General features: G+C 50.8%; 1 protein-coding gene across 29 annotated transcripts in view; it reads left to right on the plus strand.

Annotated features, from left to right (window-relative positions):
* PALLD (palladin, cytoskeletal associated protein) overlaps nucleotides 1-24,655 on the plus strand; it is a 373,633-nt gene that overhangs the window by 291,624 nt on the left and 57,354 nt on the right. For 7 of the 29 annotated variants that reach the window (XM_081494824.1, XM_081494766.1, XM_081494865.1 and 4 more), the window contains exon 1: nucleotides 7,543-7,641. The exons of 19 other annotated variants lie outside the window; for them this stretch is intronic. The gene's annotated coding sequence lies outside the window, so the exon portion shown is untranslated. Of the gene's footprint in view, nucleotides 1-7,098; nucleotides 7,289-7,542; nucleotides 7,642-7,824; nucleotides 23,007-24,655 lie in introns of those variants that run through there. 3 more of the 29 variants (XM_081494854.1, XM_081494813.1, XM_081494806.1) reach the window with 3 other exon arrangements.

The following is a 24,655-nucleotide window of genomic DNA, read 5'->3' on the forward strand; positions in this document are numbered from 1 at the left end:
CTACTGCCTTAGGTTCACACACAGTACAGCCCTGCAGAGAGGCAAGGGGGCAGATGTGATTTAGAGCCAATGAATCAACGTGTGCCGGGCGCAGACGAGCATCAGCCACCAGTGACCAGGCTGACCTGGGACGTTCAGGGGCCCCAGGCTCTTCTGCCTTTAAGGTCTCTTCCTCCATTAAAAAAATTTGAATTTTATAACAGCATCAGCATAAAGATAGATGGAATCCAGGTTAGGTTTATTATTACATAGTTATCCTGGTAACAGTCATGTGTATTCATTTTTCTTCCTTTTGAGTTAAAAAGTACATAAAACTTAAAATTTGTTGGTGGGCTGCCACAGGTGGGAGGACATGAGCCAGGGCACCCACTGGTGGATGAACCAGCCCTGCCCAGGGTTACAGACAGTGGCCATCCTGACCTTGGCTGGCCTGGTGGTAACGGAGTACTCGCCCTCTTTCGCTTCTTTTTCTCTTGATGCTTTTCCCCAAGCAACAGGGGCAAGGCACCAAAGTGAGGCCAGTCTTTTGCCAGCCGCCCACAAGGGGAGGCAGACCCACAACACCACCCATGCACTCAGGAGCCATATATATATATATATATATATATATATATATATATATATATGTATATATCAGTGCGCACAGTTTTAAACAGGCGCCCTAAACTCCAGTTTCCCTCAGCGCAGTCTTCTCTCTTTCAGCTCTTCATGTGCACATTTCATCACAATTCATTACTTGTTGTAAAAGACAAGGCCATCTGAAAACACTGCTAGGACACTCAGTTCTTTGAATTTAGTTCTTTGAATTTGAAGACTCTCTTGACATTATCCCATAAAGTGACCAGATTAACTCAGATTCAGTTAACTCTTTCTGAGGTTACTATAAACACAGACAATATGATATACTGATAGAAGAAGAATAATCTCAGTTCTTTGTAACAGTGGGACTATTCCTTAATCTAATGGAATCTTAGAGGAAAGTCTTTTTTTCTCTTGAAATCTAGTACTTTGTTGTATCAGGGTGATATAATATAATTCACTTAATAGCCCATAACAGGCAGTAGCAGTATGATTAAGTCAGTTGTTTTACTGATCAAACACATAAACTATATATCAGATAAAATAAGTTACTTAATTACCGATGTTACCAAATGTTTCCTCTAGTGTCTTAGGATGTACAGTCAGGATTTTCCAATATAAAATGCATCATTAAATTTCTATTCTTAGAGCAAATTTAATTGGAGTATTTGATTTCACCATACTTAATCCTCTCTCCTCATGCCCTTTCAGTACCAGAGTCTAGGTTTGCACATTTTCTGTGTGTTAGAGATCTCTGCCACGAAATAATCGCAACAGTTCTCTTAGCACTTGGGAATCTCTGCTAGAAAACCGTTCACTGCAGCACCCACTCATATTTCCGTAAGCGAAAATAATTAAGCACTTCAGATAACGTAATCGCATTAATTTGAACCAGAGGATTAGTATATTAATGCAAGGCACTGGACGGATCCTCCGGTTTAGGAAGTGAGGGATTTGGTGTGGGAGAGTTTCAGGGCTCGGGAAAGAGGCTCATTTCCTGCTGTGACATGGTCCCAGTCTGTACCCCGTTGGGGTCCGTGGTCCTCAACACCACCTCCGGCTCTGTCACTGGGTTGTCTGACATCCTGTATTTCTGGGAGCAGCAGTCGGATGATGGCTGGTCTGCTCATTTTCTGAGCGTCCAGAGGAATCTACACAAAGAGCAACACAAGATTCTTTGTCACAGCATCATCAGTTTTAAGAGATAGCTCGTCTGTAACTTCATAAACTGCCACTGCGATGAATATACAGTGTCACACTATGTCCTTTGTGTGTGTATCAGTGACTGCATTTACAGGACTCAGTGTAAGGTTTTTCTTATGCAGGACGGAGTTAAACTGACCAGCCAATTGACTGCGGTATTTCATCATTTCCTCAGCAGAATCACAGAAAAAGGCAAATTCCTACTTTTAACCGTGCCTTCTCAGTAACCCCATGGAATCTAGGGGTGACTGCACTGGAGCCGGCACAGCTGCTCTGCCTGGGAAGTGGGCACTTGAGGGGAATGAGTCAGACTCTGTGAGTGCAGCAGGACGTGTTCGGAACTGCCTGAGCCATGGCGGGGCCGAGCAGACGTTCTTGTGCACGGTACAACTCGGCGAGAAAGAGGAAGGGTTTGCTGACGGAGATCACGGAATCCCGAGACTGTTGACTGTGACTGTTGACCTTCCCCACACACATACTTTTCACTCCAGAGTAAGACCCCCTGGAGGGTGGGCTCTGGAGGTAACGGTTTATGCTGTTGCTTCTGCCCTGGCCTGCTCTGTCTCCTTGGCCAGGTTACCTGGCCTCTCTGAGCTCAGTGTCCTCCATGCAGGGGCGTGTGGTAGCAGCCAGACCTCCCATGGGTTGAAGAAGCAGATAAAATGGGAGACTGTGTGTGAAATCAATGGCATGGTATCAGATTATTACTTTTTACTCTGTTCCTAAGTACTGTGCTTTGTAAAAAACAGAAACAAAAACAAAACAAAAAAAAAGAAGAAAGAAAGAAAAAAGAAAAGAAACTAGGCTTCATTTTGTAAAAAAAAAAAAAAAAAAGAAGAAGAAGAAGAAAGAAACCAATCCCCTCCACCCACTTACCAAGCACTGTGGTGGGGCTGCCCAGGCAGCATCTCGTTTATCTTCTCAAGGGCAAGCCAAAGGAAATGCCTTTCCACCATTTTACAGATGAGAACACTGAGTTCAAGGTCACGGCAGCAGCCTAGGAGGGACCGTGGCTCCCGCTGGTCTGCCTCTGTGATTTGCCTGGAATCCTTTGCAGGTTCAAGGCCTCCTGCACTCGGGCGAGCTCAGCCTGTTCTTCTGTTTACAGTTTCACCGTCTTTCTTTAACTTCCACGACTGCAGCCCTTCTGGTGGCCACGGTCCCTCACATGGTATTTCATGTCCACTGGGCTCCAGTCACTTTTACACAACTACAAACAGCCCCATGTATTTCCCCTCAGCCTTTCTCCCTGCCCTTAATAAAAAGTTATGTACAAACTGAAGAGCCAGAAAGCTTTTGGCCGCTGGAATACATTACTCTGCTTTTCTGTTGAAAGTATGAATTGTCCTTGGAGTTGTGCCCTCCCTCTACCCCACTGGTCCGTATTCAGGGTCAGATAATGCACAGGCGTAGCCTTTTGAGGAGATCCATGTTTTTTGGCACCCCACTCCAGTACTCTTGCCTGGAAAATCCCATGGACGGAGGAGCCTGGTAGGCTACAGTCCATGGGGTCGCTGAGAGTCGGACACGACTGAGCGGCTTCACTCTCACTTTTCACTTTCATGCACTGGAGAAGGAAATGGCAATCCACTCCAGTGTTCTTGCCTGGAGAATCCAGGGATGGCGGGGCCTGGTGGGCTGCCGTCTTTGGGGTCGCACAGAGTCGGACACGACTTAAGCGACTTAGCAGCAGCAGCAGCAGCATGTTTTTAATTATTTCGCACTTTCATTAAAATAATCTGATAGTTGACACAGAAACATATGTTTCTTAAATGATGCAATTAATTACAAAGAGTCCAAACTCAAAGCGGTCCAAGACTTCTTAAAGGTGCTCATTTTAAACATGCATAGAACAAAGGCTGGTCTTAAGCACTTTCCTCTCAGAAACATTTTCCCCAAAATGCTATTATTTATAGTTGGAACCCATATCAGTCACAATCTAGAGCTGCTCTGCTGTTTTCTTAGTCTGTTGTTGTTTGCTGAGCATATTTGGAATTCCTTGCAAAAGTAATCTCTGCAATTGAAGAAATGGGCCATGGAGCCAAGATCTTGTAGGTTTTCAAAAACTCAACAAGAGCTAAAGGAACAGGTTTTTAAAAATAATATCAAAGCACCAGAAGTGAGTAGAAATAGACCTTTATACTGAACTGCTATCAGAACATCTGTTACATTCACCATCCATCACTCGGAGGAAATACATAGCAAAAACCTCCCAACAGAGGATGTGCCAGCCCACTGGCCAAGAATCTTCTGAGAACACCTCAAGGTTTGGGTAATTTTCATTGAAATATTATTTTAAGCAAAACATCTGAAGATATACTAACATTCTTTTACTGCTCCATGTATAGAAAAGGAAGGGAAATAGAGATGTTTGGCTTTACATGTTAGAAAAACACGGCTGGGTGCTGACCTGTTGTGGTGGTTTTTCCAGTGGATATTCTGTGAGAGGGCAGCGTATCCACTGGGTAAAGTGTGAGCTCCAGCTCTGAGCGTGTGTGACATAGGGGCTGTGTGGTGCCTGCCAGCAGTCAGCGCTCTCTGTCTGCATCTAGGGAACAGCTGGGAGCCGGCCTCTCCAACAGGATCATGTTTCTTCAGTGATGCCATTTGCTTTTAGGTGTCTTTTGCCATTTTGCTTTTTAAACACCTGCACTTTACTCCTTTCATGAGAATATGAAAAGGAAAAAAAAAAAAGGAATGGTTTGAAAGATTAGCTTCACTGCCCCATACTCCTCTCTAGACAGACAGCTGAGCACATTACTTCATCTCAGATTAAATTTGAACATTTGACGCTTAGGTGTTTGAGCCCAAGTGTGCCAAGTGACCCTGGAGATGGAAACTCTAAAGGAGACTTGGCCAGATGCCCTCCCAGCCCCCAGGGGAGGCAGTGAGGGTCCCAGATGCAGCCCCTCGGGGTGAGACTGGATGCAGGTGTGTTCTCTACCCTTTCCTGCTGCCTCCTCGCCAGACAGGGAGCTCAGGGACAGTAAGGAGGACATCTAAGGGGAAGGTTGCTGGTCAGGGTCTCAGTGTGCATGAGGGGAGGCATGTTCTTTCTCAAGCTTGGCATCACTCCTATAAGCACTGATAACACTTGTCACAAATCCTGGGTGTGCCAGAGTGACCACTAAGATGCACCCACGCCTCCACTGCCGCACGCATAGAAACTGTAAAAGTTGAAAGCATTCAAAACTTCGGTGTTCTCAGTCTGAAACTCAGAACTGAAACTCCGTTCTCAGTTCTGCTGGATCTCGGGGAAGTGGAAACTGGTCCCCATCTCTGGGCTCCTGAGCTGGCGTAAGGCAGTGGTGGTAGATCTCTGGGTCACCCTTGCATGCTGCCTCCAGACAGGAGCAGAATGGATGTTTTCAGGCAGTTCACCAACCCTGTGGGTCTAATCCATCGTACACACTCTCCCAAGCCAGGTAAACACTTGAGGTGGTGGTGGTTGTTATTCAATCATCCAGTCGTGTCTGACTCTTTGTGACCCCATGGACTGCAGCACAACAGGCCTCCCTGTCCCTCACCGTCTCCCGAAGTTTGCCCAACACCAATGTCCATTGCATCAGTGATGCCATCCAGCCATCACATCCTCTGACACCTTCTTGTGCCCTCAATCTTTTCCCAGCATCAGGGACTTTTCCAGTGAGTTGGCTGTTTGCATTAGATGACCAAAATACTCGAGCTTTAGCTTCAACATCAGTCCTTCCAATGAGTGTTCAGGGTTGATTTTCCTTAGAATTGACTAGTTTGATCTACTTGCTGTCCAAGGGACTCTTAGGAGTCTTCTCCAGCACCACAGTTTGAAGGCATCAATTCCTTGGTGGTAACTCATGCTTACCTCTGGAGGAGGGCATGGTAACCCACTCCAGTATTCTTGCCTGGAGAATCCCCATGGACAGAGGAGCCTGACAGCCTACAGTCTATGGAGTCGCAAAGTCAGTCACGACTGAGCAGCTAAACACAGCACAGCACACAGCAGGCTTATCCATTGTATTCTTTCTGTGCTTACAGAAAAGAATTCTGTGTTGAGAATGGACTTCTACATTGTAAAATCATAACATTTAAGAACTATAGCTTTAAAGTTAATCAAATTAATCCCATTACTATGAAAAAAAATTTAAACTTTAGACTTCCACAGTTAAAACAGCACAGACCACTAAGTCCTAACTCTCATTTCAGAATGTCAACTCCAGCCTTCGAGAAAACCCTGCAAAACACAAGCGGTATCATTCCTGTATCCCTAATGGCCACTTGCCTGGGAATGAGCACACCAAAAGTTGAAAGGCAAAGTTAAACAGTGACGTCCTGAGCTTTTTACCTCTGTTCCTTGCCAAAAGCAAAGAGAGAATAAAGTTATGTAGTAGACCTGGAAAGATGGCCACAGTGTGTTGTAGGTTACAGACTCATCTGTGAGTGATGCTCTAATCTGTGTATTGAGTGTGTGTTGAGATGCACGGTCGGGAGTCTGGACAAAAACACTGCACCCTCTAACAGTGTTTTATCTCTGAGGGTTCAACCACAGGCAAATGTCTTCTTTGGGTATCTTACAGACATCATGTTTAATCTAAAAATCATTTATTTCAGGGAGAGAGAGAGAAGGTAGAGTTCCTGTCTCAGGTCTGTGAACCCAGAAACCCTATTGTTCCATACTAATACTGAGGACAGGGATGGGATTACTGGACCATTTACCGCGGCCAGTGACCTGCAGACCTAGATGGAAATGACTGACGTTTTCTTGGTGACCATTTTACAGAAAGGGGCAGGCACAACCCTGGATGTTCAGCAAGTGTGAACTGTTAGTGTTCATCTGTTCGTTTTTGTGAGAGTTGGTCGTGAGTAGGAGAGCTGTGGCTTTGATGGTCAAGGAGCGGGTGCTGTGTAGGAGGAACAGGCCAGAAATAACTGCTGACCCAACTGCTCGGGGACGCCCAGAGCCAGGGTCCTGAGCTGGGTTAGTGAAGGGAGAAGACACCCACCTGGCTTCCGGATGGAGTCCACCGAAAGTCACACACTTTACATGAGGAAATCTGGAGTTTAGGAGTCCATTTCCTCCTTGAAAACGGTTCCATAGAAATCCCTGCGTACTGGGTTAAACCAAGTGACTCAGGGCCTCTAGAAGTTTATGACCCAGAAGATCACAGGACAGGGACCGCGTTCCTGAGACATTGCGAAACCGGAACGCCTAGCGCTTCTCACCCTCAGGGCCCTGAATTCAGTTACTCATTGATAAGCGAGCAGAGTGAACGGATTCGTGGAAGCCTAGAAATTACCCCCTCTCCCCCTTAAAGAAGAAAGAAGCCTTCCACACGATCTTTGTGCCGTGAGATTTAAGCGCGGCACCGACTCTGATGGCACTGGTGGCTTGGGGCTGAACCCTGGACCCCCGCCCGGCGCGCTGGAATGTGCCCGGAGCCCAGGGTCTGGCCGCTCCTCATAAAGGAGATAAAAACCTGCGGCAGATCGCCGGGCAGGCAGCCGACATCCCTCTTGGCTTAGAAAAAAGGTGGAATTCTTTCCCGTTATCCATTACTCCTGGAAGTTTCCCGAAAGCCCATTTGTCCCAGTGCTGCCCGGGACTTGGGGCCGACCCGGGGAGCGCGGGGGGTGGGGGGCTGCCTTCCGCCAGCCCCTCCCCTCCCGCTCTCCTCCCGCCCCCTTCGCTCCCCTCCCCACCGCTCCCCTCCCGGGCCGGCGCCGCCCCCGCCCCGCCCCGCCCCCTCCCCGCGGACACTTATTGCCCAGGCGCTCGGGCGGGGCGTCCGGCCTCCGGAGGTACCCCGGCCGGCGCGCGGTCCACGCGGGTCCTGGGCCCGTGGCTCTGAGGGTCCCGAGCGGCGGGGCGCAGCCGGACGGCAGGTAGGGCGGCCTTGAGGACGGGGAAGGGGGAGTTGGTCGGCAGGCGGCAGCCCAGGCCCCAGCCCGCCGCAGCCCGCGGAGTCCTCCCGGCCCTGCGGGCGGAGCGCCCCTCGGGCGCCCGGGACCGGGTCGGGGCCAAAGAGTAGGGGACGGCCGTGGACCGCGGGCAAACCTGCGGGGAGGGGGCGGGGGTGACCTCGTTGCCACAGGCGGGCGGGGGAGTCCGGCCCTTTCTTCGCCCTGCTCTCTGCAGGCGCCGGCGCGCCAAGAGTCCCAGCTCGGGGGAGGAGGCGCCGGCCGGCCGGGGGCGCGGGGCCGGGAGGCCGTGCGCTCGGAGCCCAGGGACCCCCGCCGCCCGGGTCTGGTTCCCCGCGGAGGCGGGTAAGGTGGTGGGCGGCGAGTGTGCTGGGTCCGGAGCCGCTGTGCTTGCCAGGGGACGCCCCGAGGCCCCAGCCGAGCCGGGGCTCTCTGCACTCCGAACTCGTCTGAACTGGGTCTCCAGGAGCCTGGACAGGCCCGGGCTGCTTGAGAACTGGGGTCCCGGGGTCCCAGGGACGGGCAGAGTGGACACACCCGGGCCCGGGAGGCGGGAAGACTCAAAGTCTCCCTGGTGGCGTGAGCGGAGAAGGCCGCCCCTTCCCATCCCGCCCCTCCCCCAACCCCCTCCCTACACCACCACCCCTCCCCCACACCCACACCCCTCCCCCAACCCCGGGCTCGCTGAGGTCCGCGGACCTCGGACACTGCTGGGCTCTGCCCTGGAGAACACATTCTTGGTTGGTGTTATGAAGGGTCTTGTCGCAGTAACTGCCACTGCCTAGGGAAGGATTGGTCGTCCAGGGAGTGGGTGTTGGTTTGCTTCTGAACACAATACAAAGTCGTCAACTTTTTACTGACTTTTCTCATCACCAACAAAAAAGTGGCTTTTTCTTCTGAAAAGCTGCTGAGCTTTAACTTAGTGATGAGAGGTTTGACTGAATTTTGTTTTTTCCCTGGTCCATTCTCATGGGTTTGGTTTAGTAAAAGTAGGCGACCCTGTGCCTTGGAGTGACCGGAAGAGTTCCACCTGGAGAGAGAGAGGAGGTGGCTATATCAGAAATAGACAACTGCTATGTAATCAATATATGATCAACATGCTTTCCAACTTATCCCTTCGCTGTATTTTTATTTATTCTGTTTATTTTATACAAAATAAGAGTTACTTGGTATTTATTCTACTTTGTGTTTTGAATAAGAGGGAGGAGGGGATGTTGCCCGGTGCCCACACCACATCCCTTAGTAAGAAGCTAGGCATGTGAGCATCCTATCTTTTTGGCTGTATGAACACTCTGTGCTCTGGGTGAAGAGTTAGGGGGTAGATGATTGACAATAACACAGCTTTGTTTTCTGTGGCTGTGAAACCTGTGAATCATAATACTCCGACAGCTGGTCTGGTCAGTAGCCTGCCTGATGGAATGGTGTAATAAGTGCACACTCAGTGAGTTCCCAGGTGAGGACACGACTTGGGGAACAATAGGTCGGTGTCCTAGTTAAAGGAGCCCTGGGGCGCTTCATTATAGGCATGTGGGCTCTGGGTTTCAGTTGACTCTTTTAGTACAGGTGGAATGCCACCTACCACATTGCATTGCACTTGATCTTGAAAAACTTTATTGTGTTATTTTCTCAAGAGCTGTAATCTTTGTATTACTTTTGAGAATAGTTCCTTTTTTCCCCCAAAATATTTCCCGTAGACCATAGTAAGTCTTACACTCTATTATATTTAAAATCACTCATTATTACTGAATTATGAAGTATTTCCTGGAAATCATCAAGGAGTCTACATTGCTCAAGATGCTGGAGTCATTATTTTTAAAAAGTTACTAATTCATTCACACAACTGTTGATTGTCCAAACAATTGTTGATTTTCTTCCCCTAGTTTCCAGATTCCATTCACAGTCGTTGGGAACAATGAAGATATGTTTTAGACATTGCCATCTCCTTTGTGTGTATTTCCATGTAAACAGCTTCATATCAACATGTGATGTGCTTTTTCAGCATGTTTCAGAAGATCCAGATAGACACTGGGCGATGGAGGTTTATTTCTCAGACTGCTTACTCTTCTTTAGGTGGCAAAGTAATTCTCTTCTTCAAATGAGGGAAGTAGACATTGCATATACACTACAAAAGTATGTCACTGAGCACATTTTCCTGTGAACATCTTCTTGCGTTCATGCATGTCAGCTCTTCGGAGACACAGGAGGAGTGGAATGCCCCCAGATTGTAAAGATGCAGGCTGGTGGACGCAGAGTGGGGCCTGGGGCCTTCCCCTCACTGCCTCCCAGGTTGCTGGCTCTAGAAATGCCCTGCAAGGTTGCACTCGGTCGGATTTGTTTCCTGGGGCAGCTCTGATCAGATTGTGTAGAAGGATGAGAGGTGCTGGGTGAGAACCATTTGCTCCAGGAGACTGGAACTGGAGAGCAAGAGTGGAGCTTGTAGGAGAGGCAGGAGGGGAAGCAGCAGGAAGGCAGGCCTGAGGGGTCAGGAGGGAGAGACACCTGCTGACACCAGTGCCCTGGATGGCTTTCTGCAGCACCGCCAATCACGGAAGGACCTTTCCCCCTCAGCAGTACATCTTCGCTGCTGGCAGTGCTTTAAGGCTGACGGTGACGGGTGACCCTCACCCTTCTTACTTGTGTGTGTGGATCCCAAGGACCAGGAGGTGGGCTGAGAATGCGGGTGCTTGCTCATGGCAGCTCCGTGTCAGCCTACCTGGTGCATGATGGCCCCGCTGCTAGAGTGTCTCCGCTGCAGAAAAGGAAGGTGCTGGTGTCAGCCTGGCCTGGACTTAGGGAAAGCAGAAAGGCTTATTTGATGGGAAAGATTTCCTCCTGAGGGAGAAGCTGCCCTTTGCAGGCCAAGTGTGTCAGCCAGAGAAATGAGCAAATAGTGGTTTTAGGAGGTTTTGGTAAAACTTTCTGATTTTTTTCCACATAGACGTGTTCAAAACAGATTGATAAGAAGACATACAAAACCACATTAAAAAAAACTGACACCTGTGGCTGGGGGAGGAAGGAACCTTGGGGAGGCAGCTGCCATGCCTCAGACCCCGAGGGGCATGTGTCCAGGTGTCTAGAATGGGGACCAGGTGCCCACACCCCATGGGAAGGAGGTGCCCTGGACCTCTGGGCACAGCCTGTGCACACTGGCCCACTCTTCGTAGCACGTGAACCGTAAGCGCTGTCCACTTTAGGATGGGCTGCGTGGAGAATGTGTGTGTTTGTAAATCCTTCTCTGGGAACTCTGAAAACTCTTTCGTGGAACCATGTCCCCTGTGGTTGGGTTCCCGGGACAGGTCAGGGCATTCTGCTTTGTTAGTGAAACCATAGCATGGAGCCACATAGGTAACACAGTTTTGTGGGGAATGCACTCAGGACTCCAACTTGATTTATTTTTTTTCTAGATTCTAATCCCAGCAACAGTGGCCAAAGGCCCCCACCTTCTGTTTCTCCATTTACACTCTCAAAGATAAAGGCACCTAGAAAGATTTATTTCCTCTCATGCTCCTCCTGTGCCCACGGAGACCCCACCCTGGAGCCACAGAGCTGGGGACGTGGGGGGCATAGCTGTAGCTGGCACCAGAGGGGTGGACACGGTGAGCCCAGTGGTCCACCAGGCAGGCCAGGATCCCCTCTGATGGCCCGTCAACAGGGGCTGCCTGATGGTCGACATGACCTCGTTACTGTGAACATCATCTTTTCCTCTAGAGCCTGAGCATCAGCACTGCTAGATGTACATTCAGTGTCTATCAAGTCAGGTTCAGGATCTTTAATAATAGAAAGAAAATTCCCAGGTGTTTCATTCATTCACTCATTCATTTTTGATGCCAGTGCACTAAATTGCCAAACAAATATCTCCTGGGTTCAGATAATTTGAATGCTGATGTATAATTATAATATTTTGAATAACAATCTAGTAAATACCATTTAGCACTTAACCTTCTACCAGAAAGTGTGCTACAATGAGTAACATACTTTATGTATTTAATCTTCACCGTAATCCCACGTAGTTAATACTGTCAGCATCCCCATCTTAAAAATGATGCGAGTGAGCAGGTAAGAGTTTGCCCAGAGCCAGCAGGTCTGCAGAGACAGGGCTGGACAGGTCTTGCTGGACACGTCCCAAGCCCCAGGCCCTGGCTGGACTCTGGGTAGAAAGTCAGGACCCAAATGGACACCGCAATAGGCAAAACCTTTGCCCTCATGCAGCTTGTCTCCTAGGGATGGGAGACAAGCCGTAAACAAAGTGAGCTAACCATCCAGGGCTGCAGCTAGCTCTGTGCTGGTCTTGGGCAGGGGCGGGTGGCGCGGGGTGGATGGACCGCCGCGAAAGGAGCAGCGGCGAGGCTGGGCGTCTGTCCAGGGAGGCAGGAGACAGGCGGAGGAGCGGCTGTGGACAGACAGAGCAAGTCTGGGAGTGAGTAGGACGGCATCGCTCCTCCAGGCAGGCCCTGGCACTTTGTAGAAGCGGCTGTTACACCACGGCCGCCCTTGGCCTAACATCCCAGCCAGGTGCCTGGGGAGGCAGCCAGGTACGTGGACCAAGGGCTTGACCTTGTCCACCACAGCTCCGGAGAGACACAGGGACAGCCTGGGTCAGAGCGCCTCATTGAGCACGTCAGAGAGATGGCTCATCTGTGGTTTTGGAAAGTAGGTGGGGTCCACGGGCCAGGGGGCAGGTGTAGACAGATGTAGCAGTGGGGCAGCGGCGTGGGTAAGGGGAGGGTGGTCTTCCTGTCTTCTCAGTGAAGTAGGAAGCAGGTCTTTGCCTGCAAGTAGGGGTGGGTGTTTGCCGAGAGGAGGTATGACTGTCACCTGGGGAGGTGCCTGCACCTGACTGGTGGTCTGTCCTGGACCCCAGAGACTCACCATCCCCTGGACCTCCAGCGGGGAGGGTCTGCTGTTCTTCTGTGTGCCTTACATGGAATGGAGCCTGCACTTGGTAGACAGTGGTCAGTGTCTGCTGAGTGACTGTTGCAGTCCACCTCCTGCACACTGACCCAGAAATGTCATTGCATATCTCCTACCCTGATCATCAGTGACTGCTCCCTGCTCTGGGGTGCTCTGATACTTAATAACAGCTCCTGAGACAGCAGCTCCTTCTGTTGGTGGTTATCTCGCTGAGTCCCTCTCCTCTCGGTAACATTGAGGTCGAGTCTGGACTGTGAGACCGCCCTCAATTGTGTGCTCTCTTGTGTCACTGCTGACAGGGACCTGAATGAAACCTCACTGCTCTTCGTGGTGCCTGTGCTCTGTCTCATGCTGGATGACCTCCTCCTGGGGCAGGGGAGCCACCAGGCTGGTTAGAACCATGCTGGAAACACACTTCAGTCTCAGCGAGCTGGTGGCTGAGGAATTGATTGAAGGGTTTGGATTCATTGTTCATTCCCTAGTTAGAAGGTGAGCTTAACTGCACTTAGCATTGATGGTGTGTGAGTGGTGAGGGGGGAACATTGTGCCCAGGGTCCTGCTGGGCAGTGAGCGAGGGCAAGGGTTGGAGGAGCCCCTAGGGAAAGGCAGATGGCGTGTTGGACCAAAGAGAGGTGACCGGGAGGCAAGCAAACATCCATGTGTGGTGTTCTGGGAGGTCGGAGTTGGGCTGAGCCGGGAGGATTATCACCACAGGTAAATCCCTGGGAGAATAGCCCTGCCCCAAAGGAGAGCAGAGAGTGGGGGTGTGGGACTCCCAGTATTGGAAAGTGGCATGAAGATCCTGTCACTTGACTAAGTTCTGGTCTGAAAAACCTGTCCAGTGAAAGAGCATTGAAGTAAAGCATATCCAGTAAAGCCACAGGTGGATTAACTCAGAACTGGAGTTGGAGAAATTTGCGGTTTCTCCTGGTAAAGCCTTGTTTTCCACCTGTCTTGTTAACTATACATGGATGTGTTTGTGTAGGATGTGTAGAAGTTTCTGTTTGAGGCACTTATCAAGAGAGAAGCAAATTCGTATGTCCTCCATGCTTTTCTCGGGATTCACATGGTCGTGTCATATGGAGAGTGTGAGCGCACACTGTCTGCACCAGCACCTGTAAACTGTCTTGGCAGGTGAGGTCGGGATGCCCAGACAGGGGACAAGGGGCTGAATGTGGTCTCTCTAAGGGGACCTTTAAAAAAAAAAAAAATTATTTTTTGAGTATGGTGAGTCTTTGTTGCTGTGCAGGTTTTTCTCTAGTTGTGGAGAGTACGGGCTACTCTCTAGGTGCTGTGTGTGGGCTTCTCGTTCTGGTGGCTTCCCTCGTTGTAAGCAGGGCTCCAGGCCACGTGGGCTCCAGTAGTTGTGGCTCCAGGGCTCTGGAGCACAGGCTCAGGATTTGTGGTGCATGGGCGTAGTTGCTCCGAGATGTGTGGGATCTTCCCAGATCAGGGGTTGAGCTCGTGTCTCCTGCATTGGCAGGAGGATTCTTTACCACTGAGATACCAGGGACGCCCCAAGGGGAGCTTTTATTTGCAAGAGAGAGTGATACCTGAGCCTTCAGGTCTCTTTGCAAGGCAGAAGCATCCTCCAGGGATGAGATGGAAGTGGTCCAAGCTCAGCATCCTTGGCCCCTCTTCCTGAGTAGGCGGGGGGAGGCAGGGTTGTCAGCTTGCAGACAGACGGAATTGTACTGCTTCCCTCAGAGCCACTCAGCAGCCACTGTGAGTTCCGGTGCCCTCTACCTGCACAAAGCTGCCAGATTTTCTCTACCCCAGTGGGTGTCCTTGCTCCAGGGTACCAACGAGGGAAAAGTTATGTGGAATGAGTTGATACTTGGAGATTTAGGAAAGCCCGAGTATGCACCCGTGACAGGTCGAGAGTGTGGGGCCCCGGGGCTGGGTATGAAGCCAGACTCCCGTTCATGTCACAGTTCAGGACCTTCGTGGTCCCTGCCTGGGGCTGGGCGGGGCGGGTATCCTGAGCTCCGCTGGACAGATTGACAGTGTGATGCATACACTCCACCTCCTGAAGCTGCAGGAGGGCTGGTCCCCTGGCTCCTGCTGGTTTCTCTTTTCAGCTCTTCCCCCACCCCACAAGGGTGGAGCGGGGGCTGCTACACTTGGAAAGGTGCACCCAGCCCGCCTGCAGGGTTTCCTGGTTGCTTCCTCACAGATGGCAGGTCTGGTCGAGTCAGATCGAGAGCGCTGATTGCAGGTTCTGGAGGAAAGCTGTTCAAGGTCACTGTTACGTGTTGAGAATTCCGGACCCTGGCTCACCTGGGGAGGCAGTGCTCGTGGAGGCCTCTGGGTGGGTTCCTGTGGCCACCGCGCCAGGATGGCCCAAGCCCTGGGGGCTGCTGCTGTGTCTGGGGCGCTCCGGCCACCCCCCACCCCCTGCAGTGTCTCTCTGCTGCTGTTACTCCCAAGCAGGACCCACCTGGCTCTGCCCCTCTGCCCGGGGCTGCTTCTACCTGTGGGTTTATTTTCTTTCTAATCCCATTGTTTTAATCTTCTCTAGTTACTAAGCTAAATACTACTCTGAAATGTGAATAAAGAGAGGTATAATCAGACTGGACTCCTGAGTCTTTACTCAGTGCCCCAGTGGTGCCAGTAGTTCAGTTTTACCACTGTCTTCTACCTAAATCTGTAATCGGGGTGTATTTGAAAAGTGCACTGATGGTGAAGCGTGCCGTGGCCTGTGTTGTGCAGCGATCATGGCCCCTGCGTTTTATGTAAGAGAGCAGTTGTGTGCAGTCCCAGAGTCACACAGCCAGGCGGACACTGTCAGTCACTTGAGAGCAGTGAAGGCTGAGTGTCCAGGGGGGCTGCTCTTAACCTTCGGTTTGAGTCTGTTTTACAAAGTGACTTTTGGATCGTCTTCTGACTTTGAAATAATCCATTCATCCTTCCATCAGTGTAATTAGGTCTGGTTTCAAATAGTTTCTCTTCTGCAGTTTTCATTAATTAAAAAAAAAGGCCATACAATCGCTTTCCTTGCCAGCAGGCATCAGCTGAAATTAGGAATCAGGGAGGTCCTGTGGTCACTACAGCTCCTGACAGACAGACTGAAGGCTGCAGTGTTTGCAGCCACAGGTCGGGCTGACCATCCGGGCCTCCTGGCGAGGTCAGCACGCATCTGGTGTTGGCCAGGGCCACCCACAAGCCTGCACGTGGTAGAGGTCTGTCTCACTGATGACATAGCGCTGCAGTCTAGACGTGCACCTGTGACCTTCTGGTCTGTTGCTCTCAAGTCACCCCCTTTTGCTTCCTGAGCCAATCTTCAGACAAGCAGGTCCTTCTGGCTCGGGCCATGCACAGCCAGCTGTCCCCCTAGAGCCCCAGCGTTGCCCCCAGTTTCTGCTGTCCTCCCGTAGGGGAGCAGGCTGGGTGAGACTCACCGAGTCGCCCCTGAGCTGTATGGGGACAGAGATGAGAGCTTCTCGCCCACCTCTGCCCCTCGTCAGCCTGCTCTCCAGGAGAGCCGGACTGAGCACTGAGGACTCTGCGATACGGATCCTGGGTCTTGGACCAGGAAAAACTTGGATCTCAGGAAGTGCCACGTTCTCGTTCATCATCAGCAAAACTCTATTAGAAAGAAAAGTTCCACAGAGACCTCAAGTTCCCGTTACCCCAGGACGGTGATAGTGGTGTTTACACAAATGTGCAGCTGTGCATGTATTTCACGGTGCATGATAACCAGGGAGATACACCATGTCGTCTGACCTAGCTCCACCCTCTGAGCTTGGCCCTGCGGCCTTGCCAGAAGGGAATTGTGCCTGCCACAAGACTCAGTGCTGTGCACCATGTAGCAAAAATGAGATGTACCGCCAAGCCTTCTGGAACGTTGTGTGCAGATTTATATTTCAGGAGATAACACCCTTCAGATAGAGTATAATTTGGGAAACACAGGATAATTAATGACCTGCTGTAACCTCTAAGCCAGGTCCTGAGAAAGTTTGCAGAAATCTCTGGTTCCACCTGGTCAGGGGCTGGTCTTCTCTATTGAGCTCTAGTGATGTTCACGTACTTTAGAAAGAACATTTCAGGTTTCCCTTTGATTTTCAGAGGTCCCATGTGCTGGACCCCGGGATGCACAGGGCTGTGTGGTCCTTGCGTATGGTCAGAGCTGCCAGGCTGGGCAGCGGTGGTGTGGAGCAGGCAGCCTCCTTGAACGGGCGCTGATTGCCAAGTGTGGTTAGTAAACGCTCTGCTATTTTTTAACAGCCGAGGCGGTCTAGCCCGTGACTCAGAGGTCTTCCATATTAGGTTCTGGGAGACGCAGCCGAGCTGGAAAACGGGGCTCATCAAATGTGGAGGCCACTGTGGGGCGCGGCATGGATCAAGTGATGTCAGTGGGGAGCAAGCCCAGGCCAAGGACCTGGCACCTGGGCCAGAAGCAGCAATGCGGAAACCCAGATTTCCTGCCACATCTGCACACCTTGCCAAGCCTGGTGCCCCTCCCACTGCCTCAGGCATCACCGCAGCGTCTCCCACGGGCGCCTGTGTTGGCGCAGAGGGCAGGTCTGGCCGTGTCTCAGCACTCTGCTTCTTGATGCAAGCAGGAAGCTGGCCTTTTCGATGCATTTACCCACACTGTCAATCACGAAGCAGTTGCACGTCTACAGGCAGAGAGCTCTGTGTTTCTTTCTGTTCCGTCTTCGGCTGCAGTTCCTCCAGAAAGCTGTGACTCAATTGCATCAGAAATTGGCTCTCATGAGCGGATGTGCCTGGTGGTAAAGGCAGTTCCTGGCTGGCCTGTCTCAATACTTGAGTGCAGATGACTTCTTTATACATCGATTCAGCAGATACCTAATGGTACTGTTCATTTTCAGAGTGTTTTGTGTACTTCTGTATTGAGTCTTGCAACACAAGACCTCACTGCATGGCATCCTGTGGTGGCACCCACGGAGTTCTAACGTGACCTGAGATTTATTAGACTCAGTGCAGGGGAAACAACTGTGCCACGGAAACTGAGCTGTGACCTTCCACGGCCCGTCTTCCCTGCCAACTTCCTAATGAAGGAAGGATGATTTCCAAATGTGACATGGTAGTGGTTGGGGAGGACATACAGGGAACCTCTCCTTATGCTTTAAAAAGTGAGCACACGAGTCAGTGTCAGCCACTCAGCAGAGACTTGGACACTCACTCATTGACTCAGAGAGCACGTACAGCCCCCTGTCCCGACTGAGTGGGGGGTAGGGGGGAGGCCAGCGGTGGAAGTGAGGAGGCCTTGGAGGAGCACGACGAGCCCTCCTGGGGCAGGGAAGGTTGGGGAGACAGCGAGCAAGGCGTGGCTGGGGGAAGTTGGATTAAGTGACCGTGGGTGCAGAAGGCCGCTGGGGGCACATCCAGAGGCCATACGTGTGCAGGACAGTGGGGTGTTCAGCTTCATGGCTGGAGCGGGCCCCATGGGGAGGGGGTGAGAAAGCCTGGCCAGGCTTTCACGCCAGAGAGTCACAGGAAATGTGCAGATAGCTCTGCCGGACGGCCATGTTCACAGACTGAGCACAGGGCTGTAGACTCTCTCTAGAGGCTTTCAAAAGGAATTCAGGGACCTACTTGTCACTTTTTTCAGTAGCGTCTGATTTTGGTCACCTATAAGATAGGAGTTTAAAAAACTCTAAAATCATTTTTAAAAATTTTTTTAAAGAAAGATTTATTCAAATAAAAAACTCAACTGACCGAGACTTAGAAGGCATTCATTGGCCAGAGGCGTAGGCTTGGCCTTAGAGGACAGCACAGCATGTGCCTCTGGACCTCGGGGGTCCTGCCCACCTGGACAGTGCCCATGTGCCCACGGAGCCCCTTCCAAGAGGGTGGGGAAGGGCTCAGAGGTACCACCTCTGCCTGGCCTTGGAGATGGTGCATCCTTGTTCCAGGAAGGCGTCTTTGAGCCTCTGTCTTCTCCCCCTGGCTGACGGCCTTCCAGTCGCTTCATCACTAAACTGTCCACTGTAACATGAGTTCAGTGTGCTCTGAAAACCCACCATAAACCAGGTGGGTCACACCTGACAGGTGAAGAGCCTGTGGTGTGACGTGTGTATTGCAGTTCTAGGTCTTTCTCCCGTGACCTGCATTCTTCCTTCCAGCAGAATCCACCATCCTGTCACAAATACAGAACATGAAGCTATTCTTTGATTTACTTCCACACCCACTGCACAGTCACTCTCAGATACAAGACCTAGAACAGGAAGTACGGTGGCAGTGCCCTGCAGGTCCACTGCGTGCAGTCAGAGTGGAGGTTCAGGTTCACATCGCCTGTTTTCTCCTGTTTGCTTTCAGCACTTGGGTCACTGAGAGCTGAGTTTGTCAGCCTGAGGTGTGTCATTTAAGTATCTGTACGTACCTGGTGATTACCAGAAGGCATCAGTGTCAGTACCTTTTACCATTTGATCAACAGAGAGTTTCCTTTGTGAGAAGCACAAAGAGGTGGAATTCTCTTGCAATTGTGTTACGTGCACTTAAGTCCCAGTTCCTGTGCCAAGTGGGCGTGGGGAAGAAGGGGGACTTGGTGACCTGTCCATGTGGGCGGGGCAGCTGGCTTGTTCCTGCCCTGTGGTAACCTGGAACAGAGAGAAGACTTGGTATGGTAATTAAAGGTAACTGTTATCTAAAGTGCTGTAAATTCAGTCTTCTCAGAGTCAGGTGGTGGTCCTCTAACTGCAGATTTATGTCCAGAGATTCCCCCTGGCTCAGCAGTAATAAAGAACCCGCCTGCAATGCACAGGAGACATAAGAGACTCAGGTTCCACCCCTGGGTTGGGAAGATCCCCTGGAGGAGCACATGGCAACCCACTCCCAGTATTCTTGCCTGGGGAGTCCCATGGACAGAGGAGCCTGGCTGGCTACAGTCCATAGGATCACAAAGAGTCGGACACGACTGAAGCGACAGCACATGAACACACCCAGTGCTACACAACGTCCTGAAAAGCCATACTCCGCACACCATCATCACCTGGAAAATCTTTAGAAACACAGACCTAGCGAATTAGAAACCCTGAGGATGGGTCCTTGAGGCCTGGGTGACTCTGACATGCACTGAATTTGAGACCCACACTGTGAAGGAGTGTTCTGTCCCTTAAACAAGGGAGAGTGGAAAGTGATGGCGCAGCAAATGCCAGGAGCCGTCTCTTAGCCCCTTGTAGACAAGGCAGCACTTCCATTTCTGGCTAGCAGCGCTGCCAAGGGGAAGAGCGTTCTTCGGCAACTGAGACCAAAGCCAAACAGTCTCGATAACTTGCTCGTGAGGACAGGGCTTAGAAGGAGTGGACTTGCTGACAGGCGGCTGGGTCTGAGTGCCACCCTGGCCTCTCTATTCTGGCTTTAAAGTGTCTCAGTTGAGCTGCATTGAATGTTCTGTTAGAAAAAGATGGAGAAAGGCTCATCTGTTCTCTCCTCCTTTTACAGATAAAGATAAGGTCGTAAGATCTTCTCAAGGGCAGAGTGGTTGCACTCATTAACTGTGAAATTCACACACCCTTTGACCTGACAGTGTCTGGAAATTTTTCCCATAGAAAGCTCAAAGTGAGCACTCACATTGTACAAGGATCTTCACCGCTGCTGTGCCCATGCTAATGAGCCCTTGAGGAGGACGCATGTGCCCTTGGTAAGGCATGGCCTGTCTGTGCCTACACACCTGGGCTGCGGCTCAGCTGGGGGGTGACACAGAGGGGTGTCCCTGACAGTCGTGGAAGATGAAGCGTCACCAGGGAAGATGCACACTCGTGATCCGGCTGCTCTCAACACCCAGAAGCCCAGACTGGGAGCTGTGTGTGGGTGCCCACTGTGGAGGTCCTGGGGAGACAGCTCTGAGCAGAAGCAGTGCCAGTCCCTGAGGTGGGGCGGGGGCTGTGAGGCTGAGTGGTTTGGGGGAAGACTCTCCACTTTACTTCATTGTCCCAGCACTTTGACTTTCTGAGACTTGCACTTTCTGCAGTGAGTATCCCTTTTGAAAAAAATTAGGAAGAGAACAGTGTCCCAGAACGTCAGAACATTAGGAGACAGCTCATTAGCAGTAGAGCTGACTCAGGCACCCTGATCTCCCATCTCCGGGTCGGTGTTATTCAGGAGTATTTCTCATTTCCTGCAGCAGATAATCTGAACTTTAGAGCAAAAGTGTAGCCTGCTGTACTGATGTTGCTTGTGAGAAAGCTGAGCCCAGAGGGACTGCGACTGGAGAGCGACCCCCAGATTGTGACAGAGGAGAAGATGAGACCCACCCTTCAAGAGTGACAGGGATGCACGCTGAAGGGGGGCTTTGTGCTGTAAACTGTCCGCCCAGGGTCACCCTGTGGCTGTGAGCCACCCCTTGTCTCGGGGCCTGTCCTGGGTGCTCTGAGCCTAGTGAGGAGAGCTGGGCACGTGCACAGTTCAGGGTCAGATGGCACATGGGGACCACTCTCGTGGTCATAGCCTGGGCAGCAGGAACCTCTGTTCACTGGCGTTCAGCCCAGCAAGGATGCTGCTCAGGCACAGCTGTACCTGGACTCTCCCCTCCCTCCATCTTCTCTTGAAAGAAAGCTTTTCACACCATCATTGAGGATAACATGTTTTGCACAAAATATAACTACATTCGGGGTAAGAAAGGAGACCATACTGAAAACAGAAAGTCAGGGTACTTGGCAAACTTAGAGCTGTATGTCCATTTGAGTTCTGAGCTCTCAACAGTGGTGGAATTCAAACCTTCAAGCAGAATTTCCTCCTGTGTGATAATTAGTGGGAAGGAAAGGCTTGGATTCAGAGAACGTACTCCACACTGAAATATCTTGAAGACAAGTTATCTGACTTCATGAAATATCCTGAATCCTGATCTTTAGCAAAGTAATGAAAGGTTCAGTTTTATGAATCTACTTCATTTCTGTATTTTATCAGTGTCCAAGCTACTTGGAGCTCTGAATTCAGGACAGAAGCAACGTTCGTTCATTCCTTCTGCCTATTTCATAACCGGATTAGCATCTGCATTTACTGCGGACACACATGGCTTTTCCCCTGAAATGCAGCGTGAGGCCACCACGCACCCTCGGGACAGACGGGGAGGTGACCTTGCGGTGAGGTGACCTTGCGGTGAGGTGAGGGCTTTTCTCTTCAAAGCAGCAAGTGCTGATTGAGACCTTAATGCCCCAGCAGGAGTGCAGCCCAGTGTGTCCGCTGTCCCTCGGCGGTCACATGGCACCAGGTAGGGCGCTGACCCTGTTCTGCATTCTTCCTTGGCAGTGGACAGCTTCAGGAGTGAGTGGCCCTGAGGGGTTCTGGCACCCCTTCCGGGCACTCAGTGCTGGGGACGCTTAGTTGTTTGCTCTTGCAGGAGTCGGACCGTGCTTCCTCGTGGGGGCAGCTGTGATGGCTGGGAAACCTCTGGCTGTGAGGTGGACTCTGCTGCTCGGCAGACATGGGTGTGAGCACAGGGCAGGGGGCTGTCTATCCTGGGCCCTGGTGGGTTCATGGACCAACCTGGAGAATTCGAGTCTGATTTTCAAAGTGTGCCTCAGATGCTCCACTAGGTTCTGAAATCTTAGAGAGGATTTCATACAAACCAAAGTTAATCTTCGTATTTTCTGAATATTGAAGAAAAGGGAAAGGATACTAACATTTTTACGTCCTGATCTCATTTAAACTCACCAGGAAGTCATAGAAGTAGGTGCTGTTATCCTCATTTTTAGAGAAGAGGACGGTGAGACCTGCAGACATTCAGTGAGTGTCAGTGTTGGGATCCAGACCACGCATGGCTGGTGTGGCGCCGTGCACAGAGGAGGATGAGAACCACAGCACTCTGCCCCGTCCCCTCCTCTTACCCCACACACACCCACTAAGTGACCTGGAGTACATTTATTCTCTTTCATTATGTCCACCTAGGAGTGGATCTTCTGAAATCTAACATCATAAACTACAAGGCATAAACTCCTACCCAGGTGTTCAGTATACTTATTTCATAAACTCCCTTCATCCTGCTTGGACTTTAGATCATAAGAAGCAGAGGGTCTGACCTTGAAGCTGGGGAGCTTTAATGGCCTAGTCCCTGACATTTACATGACCGGCCAGCCTGGAGTGGGGCAGCATATGGGGCCTGTACGGTCTCATGTCCCCCTGCCCCAGGGAAGGGCTAGACAGGCTCCTGGGGGCAATGCCCCCCTGCAACCGAGAATTCATGAAAGAAGAGTGAAGCGTCTCCTGGGCTGTGAAGCTGTGCACCCCACTCTAAGCTCTCCCCCCACAGACATCCTCTGAGGATGACAGTTCTCTACACTCCAAACCTGTTTGAAAAGCCTGGGAAATCCAGCCACCGTTGGAGATGTTGGTCTCTGTCACTGGGGTGTTTTCTGACGGCGTCATCGCTGACTGTCGTTTGTCACCTGCTCTTCTGGTGCAGCTCGGGAGCAGGCAGGCCTGTGCACACACACTTCTCCTCCTCCCGCCAGGTGAGCATCCCAGTACTCCTGGCACACTCCCCACACTCACACCAGCGTTACTCACCACTTCAGAGGCTGCCGACCTCTCTGTTCCCGTCCGTCCCCGTAAATCAGATGTGACCTGCATGTGTCAGACAGAAGAAAGAGGCACGATAAAACTTTTATTTGCAGAGTTAATAGGACAGTTGTCTAGTTTCTTGAATTAAATTGGAGAATCCCTGTGGATTTTTTGTATTCATCCCAAACCGACTTCTACCGAAAGTTTCGTTATCTTAGCACTTTAGTAAGTAGTTGATCAAAAAACCATTAAGGCTAGAAGTGGAAAAAACCTTATAGGTTTCTTACGCCCAGTGGATAAGCCCATAGGTGACATTGATGAAAACCCTACATAGTGGCCCTTTCCAGGTGAGCAATCAGTGTTGAACCATCCAGCACGTTCCTGTCCCCTGGAAATGGGTTAGTGTCTCTGGGGAAGTGAGTTGCTGACATGCTGTTTAGGGCAGACAGCGGGAGTCCAGCTGCCAGGATTCAGCTCTCACTGACCATGCGGCTGACTTGGAGGTCCTGCCTTCCTGAGTCAGATGCAAAGGCTGCCAGCGAGGCTGGGGGTTTGGAGGGGCCAAGGACATGGCTCCCCCCAGCTCCCCACCACCATGCCAGCTGAGCAGGAGTGCCAGAGGGATTTATCTCAGACCTGCTGTGCTGCCCGCATTTGAATAAATCAAGCTGAATAGTGAAGAACAGGCTGCGTTCATGACTAGGCCTGCTGCCCAGCGTGGAGCAGAAGCCCCGGGCCAGAAGACAGAATGGAGGGGAAGGATGATCCCAGAGTCAGTGGTGCAGACAGGAGTCTGTTCCCTTTAAGTTTGAAGTTCGTTTTCATCAGGTGATGTGGTTGACATGTAACATTTTGTTAGCTTCACATGTACAGTGTAATGATTCTGTATTTGTAGTGTGTACTGTGAAGTAGTCACCACAGGAAATCTACTTAACATCCCAGGCCATAGACGGTTACAAAAGATGTGTGTGTGTGTTTGTGATGAAAACTTCTAAGGCCTACTCTTGGCAGCTATCGAATACACAATACAGTATTATTAACTATAGTCATCACGTCTAAGTCACATCCTAGGTCTTAGTTTATAATTAGTAGTTAATACTTTTTGATGACAAAGTGGATGAAGAAGGGTCAGAAAGTACAAGCTTGAATTTGGGGTTATTTCTCCAGGGGCGTTAAGTCTTGGCTTGAACCCCAATCATCAGAGTGACTCTACTTTGTGGACTTTTAGATGAAATAAGTAAGTGGTCCCTGCCTCTCCCCGCTCCCTCTAGTGCTTCCTGGGCATGCGGATCGACAGGTTGTACTCAGAATACTTATATTTGACCCATTGACACTAACGGATGTAGGACTTTGAGCTGAAATCACCTTTTTTTTGGCAATTGTTTTGCAAATACTGCTTAAGTGAAGTGAAGTCGTTCAGTCGTCTCCTTTTTCTTTGTGAACCCATGGACTGTAGCCTAACAGGCTCCTCCATCCATGGAATTTTCCAGGCAAGAATACTGGAGTGGGTTGCCATTTCCTTCTCTAGGAGATCTTCCCAACCCAGGGATTGAACCCGGGTCTCCCGCGTTGTAGGAGGAATACTGCTTATTCACTGTTA

The sequence above is a fragment of the Giraffa tippelskirchi genome, chromosome 1 (genome assembly GCF_054371585.1).
Source record: "Giraffa tippelskirchi isolate mGirTip1 chromosome 1, T2T-mGirTip1v1.2.pri, whole genome shotgun sequence".
Taxonomy (NCBI): Eukaryota; Metazoa; Chordata; class Mammalia; order Artiodactyla; family Giraffidae; genus Giraffa; species Giraffa tippelskirchi.